At 38.4% G+C, this 14,928-nt stretch overlaps 1 protein-coding gene across 13 annotated transcripts in view; it reads right to left on the bottom strand.

Annotated features, from left to right (window-relative positions):
- adgrb1a (adhesion G protein-coupled receptor B1a) overlaps positions 1 to 14,928 on the bottom strand; it is a 563,161-nt gene that overhangs the window by 58,624 nt on the left and 489,609 nt on the right. The window lies entirely within an intron of this gene.

Raw genomic sequence — 14,928 nt, 5'->3', positions numbered from 1 at the left:
AGCACATAGTGGAAATGGAATTCAATTTTTAAAAAGTTTTGAATTAAAAATCTACCAATGACTGTGAAACCATTGCTAATTGTTGGGAGAAAAAAAAACATCTAGTTAAGTAATGTTCTTCAGGGAATGAAATTTGCCATCCTCAACTGATCTGGCCTAAAATTTGATTTGATTTATTATTGTCACATGTAGACAGGTACAGTGAAAAGTGTTTTTTTTTTGCATGCTGTACAGACAGATCATACCATACAAAGTGCATTGAATAACTGAACAGAGTGAACAAATGTGACTCCAGACCCACAACGATGTGATTGACTTTCAAATGCCCTCTGAAACAATTGAGCAAGCCACTCAGTTCAAGGGCAGTTAGGAGTGGGCAATGAACGCTGGCTAGCCAGTGATGCCCATATCCCATGAATGAATTTTAAAAAATCTCCACTGTACTAAAGATAATACTAAAGGTTGTACTGTTTCCTATGCACAAAAAATATCTGAACCATTCAGACTTGCAACAAATATATTTAGTTTCATTTCAATTAAAGGAGCTAATTGCTTCTTTCGACGGAAGCAACTTTACAGATTTCCTCATACCAAGTTCCATTTCAATAAACTGATCAGTGAGAATATCCATTTTTCCTCGTAATGTCTTTTTTTTTCTGGTGCGATGTTATGCATTCAACGCTGAAAATACTAATGATTAATAGCACAATAATTGGTCTAAAAACATCATCAGCTTCATAAAGCAGCAAATCATATTGCACTCAGTACACTTAAAAATACATTTTGAATAATTAGGGGATGTGTCATTACCAGCAGTAAGATGTGATATGTGCAATAAGGACATAGGAGGAGATTTGATGCAAATCTTCCATACGCATCTTGCTCAGTTGGAAACTTATTGAATCAGAAACTGTCCTCTAAAGATTTCCTCTACTCCTTCTTAAAGTAATAAAGTAAACTTCAACATATCTACATAAGTTTACATAATCTTGTTTCAGCCACTGTCTTTCTGTCGAAACAAATTTGTGTTTCTGATATAAAAATATAGAAAGTACTGGAAAAAAACCCAGCAGGTCTAGCAGCATCTGTGGAGAGAGAAACAGAGTTAATGTTTCAACTTGATAGTTTTGTAGAACTCGAGAAAGTAAAGATCAAATGAGCGAAGGGGTAGACAAGGTGTGAACAAAAAGCAAAATCTTATGGAGGAAGACAGGAAGGATTGAATAGCAAAGGGATAATGGTAAAGAGATATACATTAAAGGATGAATGAACAGATGCAAATTGATGCAGCAATCATCCAAAATAAAAACATGGGAGCAGAAGTTCTGATCTGGAATTGTTGCAACTTGATATTGATTTTGGAAGAGTGTAAAGCGCAGCATTGAAAGATGAGGTGTTGTTCCTGGAAGCTTATAATGAGTTTCACTGGAACAGCGTAGGAGGCTGAGAACAAAGCAGTCGGAGTGGGAGTGAAGCATCAAGCTTGTGGACTGAATGGAGTTGTTACACAAAGCTGTCATCCAAACTATGGTAAGCTGCTCTAATGTGGAGGAGTCTGCATTGTAGGCAGCAAATACAGTACATTAAATTGACAGAAGTACAAATAAATTGCTATTTCACCAAAAAAAACCAAGCGTTTGAGCTTCGGGACAACAGGATTGAATGAGATAAAAGGGTTGCTGTTGCATTTCCTGTGCATGCATGAGTAAGGTGCCAGGGAAATGGCGAGGTTATTGGGGGGGGATAAAGAAGTGGACCCATGTGTTGCACTGGGAACTCCTTCCTCAGGATGCCAGAAGAGGAGGAGAGGGAAGATGGCAGTACCAGCAGGCGATCATTTGGTTGGGGATGATAAAGATGACAAGAGGAAGCTTGCCAGAATTCTGGGAGGGGGAAGGAGGGTTTAGGGCAGTAATTTAACATATGGAATCAACACAGCTGACAGCCCTGATAATTGACAATTTCTAAGGTTCAGGAAAAGGGAAAACAAATCGGAAGCACTCGGAACGTGATTTAGTCAGAGTAGATGCAATGGATACTGAAAAACTGGGAGAATAGATTATACTCTCTAAGGAAAGGTACAAATAAATATAGTCCAGAGAACTGTGCAATCAATAGACTTGTCGTGAAAATAGTATGAGGTCTAACTGATGCTTATACCAATATATATATGTAACACATGTGCAGGGAGGAGAAAGCAATATGTAAATTAATCCTTAGGAGGCCTAGCACAGATGTGATGGTATGAATGCTTTGTTCCATATTATAATGATTCCATATTCTTTCATTATCAAAAACTATCATCCAACACATGAATTTAGTCTTTTTGAGAGAAAAAATGCCCATAAATCATAGAATGGGTCAGAAAACAGGAGGCCGCTTGGATCATTGTGACCATGTCATTTTTCTGCAGGAGCAACTCATCTCATCCCACTTCCCTACTTTTCCCCGTAGCCCTGCAATTTTTTTCCCCCGATAGATAATTAACCAATTCCCTTCTGCAAACAATGACATAATCTATCTGCACCTCCCTCTCAGCCAGTGCATTCCAAATCCTAGTAATTTATTGCATGAAGCCATTTTCCCCCATGTTTCTGTTGATTCTTTTGTCAATCACCTGCTCTTTGATGTCAATCCTTCTGTCAATGCGAACAGCTTCCTGTTATCCAATCCACCCACATCCTTCATGATTATTTGAACAGCTCTGTCAAATCATCTCAAGCTTATCCCCAAAGGATAACGGCTCTAGCTTCTCCAATTGTCTGAGAGGTTTCTATAACCTCTTATTTCTGGTAACATCATCATTCTTTTTCCAGTGCTGCAAGACTTCAGGGGTTAAATTACAGGAGGAGAGATTATACAATTTTGGCCTGTTTTCTCTATAATTTAGAAGGTTTATGGTTGATCTGATCAATTTATTCAAGATTTTAAGAGAAAAAGGCAGGGTAGACAAAAATAAACTATTTCCACTGATTGGAGATTCTATGACGAGGGGGTACAATCTAAAAACTAGGGCCAGATTGTTCTGGAGAAATGTTAGGAAGCATTTCTATACACAAAGGGGATAGAGCTTTGGAACTCTCTTCCACAAATGGCAGTTGATGCTAGATTAGTTATTTATTTTAAAATCTGAGATCAGCAATTTTTTTGTTAAGCAGTAGTATTAAGGCATATGAACTAAAGGTCGGTCTCAGGAGTTAGACCACAGGTCAGCAATGATCGCTTAAAATGGCAGAACAGGCAGTTGGGGCTGAATGACCTAACCCTGTTCCTATGTTATATTCCTTTTGTCATAAGAAACCAGAATGGTACATGCTACTTCAAATGTCATTTTCCCAAGGTTCTGTCTTTGCATAAAGTGATTTTACTGCATTTCAATTTTGTAAACCTCGAGGAAAGAATCTTAGTCCTTTGTTTGCAATTTTTATAATGGCCTTATTTCCAAATTTTCGGTATTTAATCTATCTGTTACCACTAGCATCCCCCTCCACCATTCTTTTGTGGTATATAGCCTCTTTATTCTTCGTGCCAAAGAGAAGAGCTTCACATGAATTATACAAGAAAGACTTTGCAAATGAAATGCTCGTTCTGAACATTTACTGAATTTTGGATTCCAAAGTAAAAATTATTTGCACAAACTATGAGCAGTGAAACACATCTCACCTTTTACAAGTGACAAAGAGCAAACAATTAGCATTAGATAAGGATGATGCCAAGAGAGAAAATAGAATTTTTAATCAATTAATCTGAAACCAGCAGAAGGGAAATCTGCATATATTATTAGGGACATGGCAATTTAGGAAGTCATAATATAATTCAGCAGAGTCAATATAGATTTATGAAAGTGAAAGGGTTTTTGGCAATTTGTGAACATCCCTGAGTTTGTAACTGGCAGGGTCGATAATGCAGAATCAATGGATGTTTAATTGGATTTTATTTTAAATTGACAAGGTGGTGCACAAGAGCTTATTATACAAAATTAGACCCCATGAGACTAGGGGTAATACATGAACACAGTTAGTGGACTGGTTAGAAGACAGGTAACAAAGTAGAAATACCAAGTCATTTGACACTGCAAATTCAATGCTTGTGGATCTCGAATGCTAACATTTGTATCAATAACTTCAACAAAAGGACCAAGTGGAGCATTTTGCCAATGATACAAAGTTTTGTTGGAATGTAAACTGTGTGGAGATAAAAGGGATATCGATAAACTGAGTAGCAAGAATATGGTGGATGAAATGTATTGTGGAGAAGTAGGAACATGGAAACAAGGTAGTGTGACATTATGAAAACTGAAAGAACTGTGGATGCTTGAAATCAGAAACGAAAACAGAAATTGCTGGAAAAGCTCAGCAGGTCTGGTTGTGAGGAAGAGTCACTGGAACCGAAACGTTAACTCTGATTTCTCTCCACTGATGCGGCCAGAGTTGCTCTGCTTTTCCAGCAATTTCTGGGTTTTTTTTTGTGAGTGTGACATTATGCCCTGGCATATGATTCATAGATAGTTGCAGCTACAAAAGCAATTGTGAAACATATGGTCTGCTGGCCTTTATTAGAGTCCACAGTACAACGGTTCAATTTTAACACACTTAAATCTATTCACTTACACAGAGTTAAAATCAGGTATTTTCATGGATTACTGCAAAGTCTTACTGTAACTATATGAGGTCTTTGTAAGATCACATCTAGAATACTACATAGAGGTTTCAACTCCTTATTTAAGAAAGGATAAATCTGCCTTACAAGGAATGCAGAGGGTCCATCACACTGACCCATGGTAGAAGGAGATTGTCCATAATAGAAACGAGGTAGGGCTACATCTACACACGCCTAGTATTTCAAAGTAGAAGTGAAGAGAGGGTGAACTGAAATATATAGGGGGTAAACTTTATTCACGGACCACTGCATTACAAATTTATATCAATTTAAATGAGGAATCCTATCAATGAGAAATGTCACATAAGCCATTGCAGGTTGTGGCCCATGCAAAGTCTGTGTTGGGGTAGAGACTGACTCAAGTCTAACAGCGCAAGTAGGGCTGCGCAAATTTTTTTTGGCCCCTTAGCATTCTTGATAGGCTTGGCAGATTTGATGCTGCACGATTTTCTGTGAGGAAAATTAGTGATCAAAATTTTCAAATCAATGATGAAGCTATTCCTGATGAAGGGCTTTTGCCTGAAATGTTGCTTTTCCTGCTCCTCGGATGCTGCCTGACCTGCTGTGCTTTTCCAGCACCACTCTGCTCTAAACGATGGTCATGAAAGACTGGGAGGAGGAATTTCTCTCCCTCCACTTCCCCCCACCCCCCACCCCCCACCCCCCAAAAAAAAGCTTGTGAAATTTTGGAATTCTTTATCTCAGAGTTGAGGATTTCAGTCACTGGGTACATTCAGAACAAAATAGCATATTACAAAAATGTTAAGGTAAAAAAATGTTCATGTTCTTAGGGAAGAGTGTAGAAAGCTTGCAGGGATGAATGGGTCTTATTTCCTATGCCTTTGCTATCTGAGAAATATCCTTTAACATCTTCTATTAGATTCATATTTTGGTATCAGCTTGCTCTATTTTCATAGTTCTCACCTGAAGCCATACAATGGGGAATTGCAGGTAAGAAATATTGGGGAAGTTTTCACTTGAGTTGAGAAAGTTAAGTTCAAATGTAGCATATCGTCAGAACTTTTCAAGGTACTAATAACATAAATTATAATGGATGTAAGTTTGCTTGCTGAGTTGGAAGGTTCGTTTTCAGACATTTCGTCACCATACTAGGTAACATCATCAGTGAGCCTCTGGTGAACCACTGGTGGTATGGCCCACTTTTTAATTCGTGTGTTTAGGTTTCCTTGGGTTGGGGATGTCATTTCCTGTGGTGATGTCATTTCCTGTTCTTTTTCTCAAGGGGTGGTAAATGGGATCCAAGTCAATGTGTTTGTTGATAAAGTTCCGGTTGGAGTGCCATGGTTCTAGGAATTCTCACACGTGTCTCTGTTTGGCTTGTCCTAGTGTGGATGTGTTGCCCCAGTCAAAGTGGTGTCCTTCCTCATCTGTATGTAAAGGTACTAGTCAGAGTGGGTCATATTGTTTTGTGGCCAGTTGATGTTTATGTATCCTAGTGGCTAGTTTCCTGCCTGTTTGTCCACTGTCGTGTTTGTTACAGTTCTTGCACAATACTTTGTAAATGGCATTAGTTTTGCTTGTTGTTTATACAGGGTCTTTCAAGTTCTTTAGTTGCTGCTTTAGTGTGTTGGTGGGTTCGTGGGCTACCATGATGCCAAGGGGTCTGAGTAGTCTGGCAGTCACTTCCGAGATGTCTCTGATGTCTAGAATTCCCAGAAGCATAGCACTCCAACCAGAACTCTAACAACAAACACATTGACTTGGATCCCAATTTCCACCCCTGAGAACAAAACAGGAAATGACATCACAGGAAATGACATCACCAACCTAAGGAAACATAAACACATTAATAAAGAGTGGACCAAAGCCCGAGTGCTTCACCGGAGGCTCACTGATGTTACCTAGTATAGTGATGAAATGTATGAAAGTGAACCTTCCAGCTCAGCGAGCAAACTTAAAACCAGAACATCAACCTGAGCTACAAATCTTTTCAATACTCGCAAATAAATTATAATAGATTTTGGCACTAGTTGAATAAGAGGATTAAAAATAATTCAAGGAAGCATTAAAACACATGGAATTATGTCCCAAACCCTTCATTGAACAAAGTTAAACATGAACTTACTTTACAAAGAAAATGTTAAAAGATATGGGACAGGACCCTGGGAATAGATTAAAGTGAATAAAAAGCAGAGGTATTTATTTAATGGATGAAATCGCTTTTTGCTCATCTGTTGCAATAAAAGACTTTCATGGCCTCAGGCCTACAGAAATCAATTCAATTCAATTCAGTACAGGACAGGAACAGGAACTTCAGCCCACCAAGTCTGCACCAATTCCAATCCTTATTTCCACTCCTTATTGCCGATGCACGGTTTCTGTTCCTCTGTTCACCTCCCATTCATGTGTCTATCAAGATATGCTTTAAAAGTTGCTAATATGTCTGCTTCCACCGCCTGCATTGGCAGTGCATTCCAAACACACATCACTCTCTGAGTAAAAACATTACCCTGCACTTCTCCTCTAAATACTTCCCCTCTCACCTTGAACCAGTGCCCTCTTGTAGTTGACCTTTCCACCCTGGGAAAAAGCCTCTTACTATCCACCCCATGTAACCTCTCACAATTCTACAGACCTCTATCAGGTCACTCTTCAGCTTCCTCATTTCCAGTGAAAACAATCAGAGTTTATCCAGCCCCTCCTCATAACTAAAACCCTGCCTACCAGGCAACATCCTGGTAAACCTTCTCTGCACCCTCTACAAAGCATCTCCATCCATCTAGTAATGTGGCAAACAGAACTGCATGCAGTCTTTCAGGTTTGGTACAGTTGTAATGTAACTTGTCAACTTCTACCTTCGATGCCCCAGGAATCAATATGTCCCTTCATGTTCTGAATATTTCTACCCATACAAATCTTATTTTTGTACCTGTTCTTATATCCTGAAATTGATAACCAACTTTTTTTGTGCTATGTCTTTCCTAAATGCTCTTCTTTCACCAGTTGGGCTCTTGTACAGCTATCTGGCAACTTCCTCACTCACAGTTTTAATAATGTTAACATGCTGTTCATTATTATGTAAAGTTTATTATTCCTAAGGAAGTTCATTACCGTATTTGATGACAAGCAAAACTTGCACATCCAATTCCAGAGTGCAACTGGTTACTTAAATGTTGAGCAGCAGTGACCACTGGGAAACACTACTTCACACTTTTTTGCAAGTAGTAAAGAACAAAGCTAAGGACAGAGCAGTAGAAAAGAATGAGCCCAACAATAAGAGTGTAAACAGGGACTGACAAATCAATTAGCCTGAAACGAGCACTAGCCAACATTCATTCTTTATAAGTTCCATGGGCAAAGAGTAATGTGTTAGCTCCTTACTGCTTAAACAGACTTTATATTTGATTATCTCAAAGGAATTTCATAATCCTGTGTTTAGTATCGTTGAAACACAATGAATCACAGATAAAATCACTCATTAAAGAGAAATTCTTGTATTTATACAATGCCTTTCACCAACTCAGGATATCACTTCATAACCAATGGGGATGTTCAAAGTGCAGCCATTATTGCACTGCCAATGGCATTGACTAGAATAACTGGAAGGATATCCTGTTTCTTTGTGAATAATGCTTTGGGATTTTTTAATGTCCATTTGCAACAGTCCTATTGAATATGCAAATTGAATGTTTCACCTGAAAGACAACATTCCTGTTGGACAATCAAACATCATCGTCAGTATTCCATTGTTAGCCTACTATTGCTGCTCAAATCTCCAGAACAGAATTGGAATCTACAATCTTCTGACTCAGAGGCAAGAGTACCACTGAATGAGCTAGGACCATTCTTGTGGTTTTTCGGTCCTAGTCTTGTCTCAATGGTGGTAAAATCACCTCTGAGTCAAAACATTCTGTACTCAAGCCCCATTCCAGAGACTTCAGTATATAATGCAGCCTAAAAATGTTTGCGTACTGATACAACACTGGAGATCAGCCAGGACTTTTCCCTCTGAACAGTGGTAAGAAAAGTGGTGGGAAGGGTAGGTAATCAGACGGATTGGTTTTGGAGAGATGCCTTTCACATTAGAAATTATGTTCGCCACTAAGACCGGAAAGTGGTCAGTTAAAGAAGTTCTTGCCCTTGGTATCTCGACCATAACTTACCATCAGTCAACATAGTCAGGAAAAGACTATCTGGTCATTATCACATTGCTTTTCATGGCAGCTTGCTGTACACAAATTGGGTTTCATGCTTTCCTGTCAGAGGTACTTATGGTACAGAAGGAGGCTAAATGCTCCATTGAATCTATATAGGAATCCTGCAGATCAATTCAGTCAGTCTTCTTGCTCATTTGAAGGCCCACAGATTTATTTTCTTCAAATACCTTTTCAAATTCTGGTCTTACATTTCGTTTTGAGATCGTCAATTGTTTCTGCTCCCACTATTCTCCTGCTCCAGCTGCTATGGTGGTGATAAATTCCAAATGATTATCATTTGCTGTACAAAACAGTTATCCCTCTTATTTCTGCTGCATCACTTATCTAAAGCCTTAAATTTATGACCCCTAATCTTGGCACTATCAGCTAATGGCAACAGGTTCTCCACTAGAACAGTGACTACACTTTAAAACAAGTACTTATTGGCTGTAAAAGGTTCTGGAACATTCTGTAGTGTGAAAGGCATAATTTGAATTTCTTTGACGGTAGTAAATTACGTCAAAAACTATAATTTAATAGCTTACAACGCCATGCTAATCAGAGGGTTTCACACAGCTTTAAGAAGCTGCTATTTCCAAGCTGATAGATTGATAGGTCAGGAATTCATAACCTATTAAGTGCGAGAAAAGTACAAAGATAAATTATCAAAACTCTTGACAGAGAATGGAGAAAAATTGTTCATATGCTACACGGTTTTGTTACTAGCACAAAGGCTACAGTAACTGTATATGACAGCAAGTCAAATGATAGCTGTAATGATCTTTGTGTGCATGCCCAGCTGTAACACATTTTGACAAGAGTACATCAATACACATGACACACTACTCAATCAAAATAAAAATGCTGTGGTGAACATTTCTTTTCCATACTTGCAATGGTTTCCATAACCATTACTGCCAAAAGTTACATTTAACTGACTACTGGAAAGAACGTATTCCCAAGGTTGTCAAGCTGTCTGTGCAGTATATATCTGACAAATTGGTCCCCTTGTTTTAACTATGCACCACTGAGGAACACTTGTTCAGGAGATTTTTAAGACTGTCTAGGTCATGTGGCCTGCAGACAACATGAAATGTTTTTGCTGATCAGCATATAAATTTACAGGAACTAGAATGTGTTGTGAATGCGTCTGTTTGTAGCTTTTTTGTTGCATACACCAACATAAGTTATTCTTTCTCAGCTTTAATTCAGTCCTGATTTCTTGAAGCACAACTAGTGAGTGCTTTAATCCATTTACATTATTCATGTTACCGGCCTTACTGACCACTTTCTCCACAAGTCACTTACCCCAACTTCCCTTCTTGCCCTTAACTTCCTAATACTAATCTCTGTCCCACATCTTCTGAACTTATGGCCATGGTAAACAATATATTGAGACCAAATTGTCATTAAATTTTTTAGCATATTTACTGTAAATATTAAACTGTTTCAGCAAAAAAACTAAACACTGTGAATTATGCTCAGAGGAAACAAAAATATTTGACTGCCATTTAATTTTGCATATTTTTTAGAAATAATGGCTTTTTTTGTTTTCATGTTGGATCAAATATTTGATCACACAGAACTATCCAGATCTTTAACATCACTGAATTTAGAACAAGGTCATTCAGCCTGCTTTGTCCCTGCTGACTCTCCGAACGAACAATGCAGCTTTTCTTTTTTTTAATATCTTATGGGATGTTGGCGTGACAAAGCCACCATTTTCTTGTCCAACACTAGTTGCACTTGAAGTGACTGGCTGTCTATCGGCCACTTCAGAGTACAGTTATGAATCAACCACATTGCTGTTGGTGTGGAGTCACATGTAGGCCAAAGACATTAGGGGAACAGACAGGTTTCTCAAATCAACTGATGATGGCAATTTACAAAAGGTTTTCTTGTCTCATTATGACTGTTTTAATTCCAGATTTCTTGTTCAATTTTAAATTTCCCCAGCTGACATAGCAGATTGTGAACCTACACACCATAATATTACCGTGGGCCTCTGGATTAGACATCCAGTGACATTACCACTATGCCAGTGTCTCCTTGTTCCCTTATGTCCTCCTCATAAACCTGTACATTCTTTCCTTCCAGATAATCCAACTCCCTGTTGAATGCCTCAATGGAACCTGTCTACATCACACTCTCTGCCAACACTTAACCACTCTCTGATTGAATAAGTTTCTCCTTATGTCTCTATTTGCTTCTTTTACCAATAACTCCAAGTCCATACCCTCTTATCTCTGACCCATCCACCACTGGGTGCAGTTTATCCCTATCTACTCTGTCTAGACCCTTCAGAATTTTGAACGCTTTTGTCAAATCTCCACTTAACCTTCTCAAAGGAAAGCCATTAATTTGGATCTCGTGAGGGTTGATGAGGGTAATGACATTAGTGTGGTGCACACACACTTCAAATTCATTTGGTACAGTGCCACACAATCAAGAGACTTGCAAGAAAAGTTTTGTCCATGAGTGGAACAATGCTAACAAGAATGTGAAATTGGCTGTGTGACAGGATACAAAGTTTAGCATTTAATGGATATTTCAATTTCTCTACAAGGCTGAGTCCCTCAATCCTGGAACTATTCTCACAAATCCTTTCTGCAACCTCTCAGATGCCTTCACATTTTTCCAAAACTTCAGAATTAGACACACTATTTCTTCTGAAGCCAAAGCAATGTTTTAAACAAGTTTTACAAAACTTTTTTTTTAATTTGTGTTCTACCCCCTTTATTGATAAAAATTAGGATACTCTGTGTTTTATTTCTGACCCCTCTCAACCTGCCAGACCATCTTCAATTATTGTGTACATGTGCACCCAGATCCCTTTGGTCCTGAACCCTTAACATGTACCCTGCATTGTTATTATTGTCCCCTACTGTTGTCTCTCTGCATCTTCCAACCAAAATGAGTCACTTCAGACATTAAATTGTATCTACTAATTGTCTGCCCAATCTACCAACTTGTCTACATTATTGTGAAGTTTCACACTATCCTTCTCACAGCTCCTGATAGTGCAATGTTGCATATCATTTGCAAGTTTTGAAAATTGTTCCTATATATAAAGGTTTAGGTCATCAATAACCTATCTCACAAAGAACAAAGGTCTTAACACAGGCCCCTGGGGAACTCCACTACAAATCTTCCTCCATTCGAGAAACATTCATTAAATTATAAACTCTGTAATCTGTCATACTGCCAATTTTGTACAATTCTGAACAAGAACTTCTCTCAAGTCTATTGTATGGCACTGTATCAACTTCTGCCCACAGAAGTGTGCATGCACCACATCAGTGTCATTACCCTCATCAACTCTCACAGGATCCGAATTAATGGTTTTAGAGTCAAATTTCAATTCAGCAGCTGTGACTTGTAAGACAAACAAGACATGGTAATTCTATGAACATTTAAAACATTATTCAACTAAAGATGAATACAGAGGAACCTCGATTATCCAAAGGACACTGGCGGGGAGTATTTTGTTCGGTTAATTGAATTTGGATAATCAAATGCTGGATAACATTATTTAGCCCAGCATCGGGACCTTGCGAACTTGCCAGCTAATTCGATATTCGGATAATCGAATGCCAGATAATCGAGGTTCCTCTGTATTTCCCTGGCTGCACTTTCCAGATGTTTGTTTAATGAAAAGAAGGATTTTATTTGTGCACTGGATTTAGAAAGGAAATGGCTATAATTTTGCTTCAAAATGAACTGCTATGTCAAGATATTACATGTGTGGATCGTGCGATTTCAAGCTGAAATCATTAGCTGTGGGATGATGTGGTCAGTTCACTTACATCATACAAGATCATGTGGTTCAGGAGCTGTGCTGCTGCCTGTGAGCCAGTAGCTCCAGCTTGACATCCCACTGTCAGACTTGGTGGCCACAGAAGGAACGCTTGTGCTTTGGCTCATTTTTCCAACATGTTTTTTTTTCCCTCTTTGGGGAGTAGAAAAGTGTGGGTAAAAACAAAACAAATTTTTGTTTTATCATGGGGATGAAAATGCTTAAAAGGGAAGAATTAAATGTTAGACTTACATAAATTATAAACATGGTAGTTCTGATCCCGAGGCCAACTTATGGCTGGGTAAAGAAACTTACTTGCAGACAAATGAACAGTGGTGTGTCTCATTAAATATTTTAGCACCAACATTTCATACTGCTCTGCTACCACAACGTGCAGTCAATATGACATTATAATGCAGCGTTTAGTCATATTACACCACCATGGGAATTCTGACTGTTTAAGATTCCATAGGATCTGGTCAGATTAAAATTTATTTTTGTGTAGAACTAAGGGAGCAGCTTCAAGGTCAGATGTTTTACCAGTGACAAATTACTTAACATTCATCTGCTTATCTCTTTTTACACTGGCTGATATGGTTCAAACATCCTTTAGCCATTATGTGAAAAAAATGAAAGTTGAGGAGACATAAACATATGTCTTTTGTTGAACTAGGGAAAGAAAACTTTACTACTGAAACCAGCTCATGAAAGCAGCAAAGCCATAGTTATCTTTTTGAACTGTGTATTAAACTTCTCTGATACTGACCAAACATGATGTGATACCTTGTACATTCAGCAAGAATTTTACACAAGGTGGGAAATGAAGGCCTTCCCAATTTCACTTCCTAGCTGTAAAAAGTAATGATTTTGATAGAGAGCTCATTTAAAAGGAAGACTTGTGCATGTTATTGCGTGACTTGAAGGTCTCCAGCTTCAGATTATGTGCAGAAGACATGTAGCTGCAAAATTAATGAGTTTCTTGTGTACAGAGCCTTATGTACGCGTGGAGGGAAAGCTCTGTCAGAATCCATTCAAGCAAGCAGCTCAGCTGTCAGATAGGTCTGATGTTGACAGTGAATAGTCATACTGAACCATCTATCAGATGAGATATGAAGCCCAATTTAAGAAATGTTATAAATGAGGCATGTGCAAAAAAAAAATCACATTTACAGTGAATCAAATCACTTGGCATATATCTGTGCCAGTTCAAAGAGAAATTTTATTAGGAATTTGTGAGAAAGGTGCTAAATTTTTACAAGGTTGGGCCATGCTTCCTGCCACGTGCTTGGCAGAAATCCTGGGAAATCCGCATGAAGTGCATTTCTGTAAAGTCTGTCCACTTAGCTATAACTTTGCTTTATTTCTAATTTTTCTGGGCATTCTGCCAATCTCCCACTGAAGTAATGGCAAGATACTTCGAAAGAAAGTCTTGCATAATTCAGTATCATTTTATTTTTGGTATGTGGTAAATATCCTATCTGTGGACTTTTCAGCTGTCAATTGAGGGTTTTGCTTCCTAACTAGCATTAAATTACACTAATGCATTGCAAAATAGATCATTGTTGTACTCACTGTACAAGATAAAATTGGCATGATACGAACATAGCAAGGAAAACTCTTTTACATAGAGTCATAGAGATGTACAGCATGGAAACGGGCCCTTCGGTCCAAATCGTCCATGTTGACCAGATAACCTAAATTAATCGAGTCCCATTTGCCAGCATTTGGCCCATTTCACTCTAAACCCTTCCTATTCATATGCCCATTTGGATGCCTTTTAAATGCTGTAATTGTATCAGCCTCCATCACCTCCGCTGGCAGCTCATTCCATACACAACTACCCTCTGCACGAAAATATTGCCCCTCAGATCCCTTTCAAATCTTTCCTCTCTCACTTTAAACCTATGCCCTCAAGTTTTGGACTCCCCTATCCCGGGAAAAAGATCTTGTTTTTTTACCTTACCCATGGCCCTCATGATTTTATAAACTTCGTAACGTCATCCCTCAGCCTCCGACGCTCCACAGAAAATAGCATCAGTCTATTCAGCCTCTCCCTCGAGCTCAAACCCTTCAGTCCGGACAACATCCTTGAAATTATTCAAAGTCTTTTTTTATTGCATGTGAGCCATTTAAAACAATATCAGAAGAGATTCGAAATGGTTCACAATCATTCATTCTACACTATTGCAAAGAATCAAAATCTACTCCATCAGGTATAGCACCTATTTAGGAAATATACTGCCTTCAAAATCTTTCCTTCATGTTTTTTGCCCAATGCCAACTTCACACTTCTCTGATTTTTGGTGCTGATCAAAT

This window comes from Chiloscyllium punctatum, chromosome 5, assembly GCF_047496795.1.
Source record: "Chiloscyllium punctatum isolate Juve2018m chromosome 5, sChiPun1.3, whole genome shotgun sequence".
Taxonomy (NCBI): domain Eukaryota; kingdom Metazoa; phylum Chordata; class Chondrichthyes; order Orectolobiformes; family Hemiscylliidae; genus Chiloscyllium; species Chiloscyllium punctatum.
The sequence above is the reverse complement of the archived record's forward strand: the minus strand, read 5'-3'. Positions and strand labels throughout refer to the sequence as shown.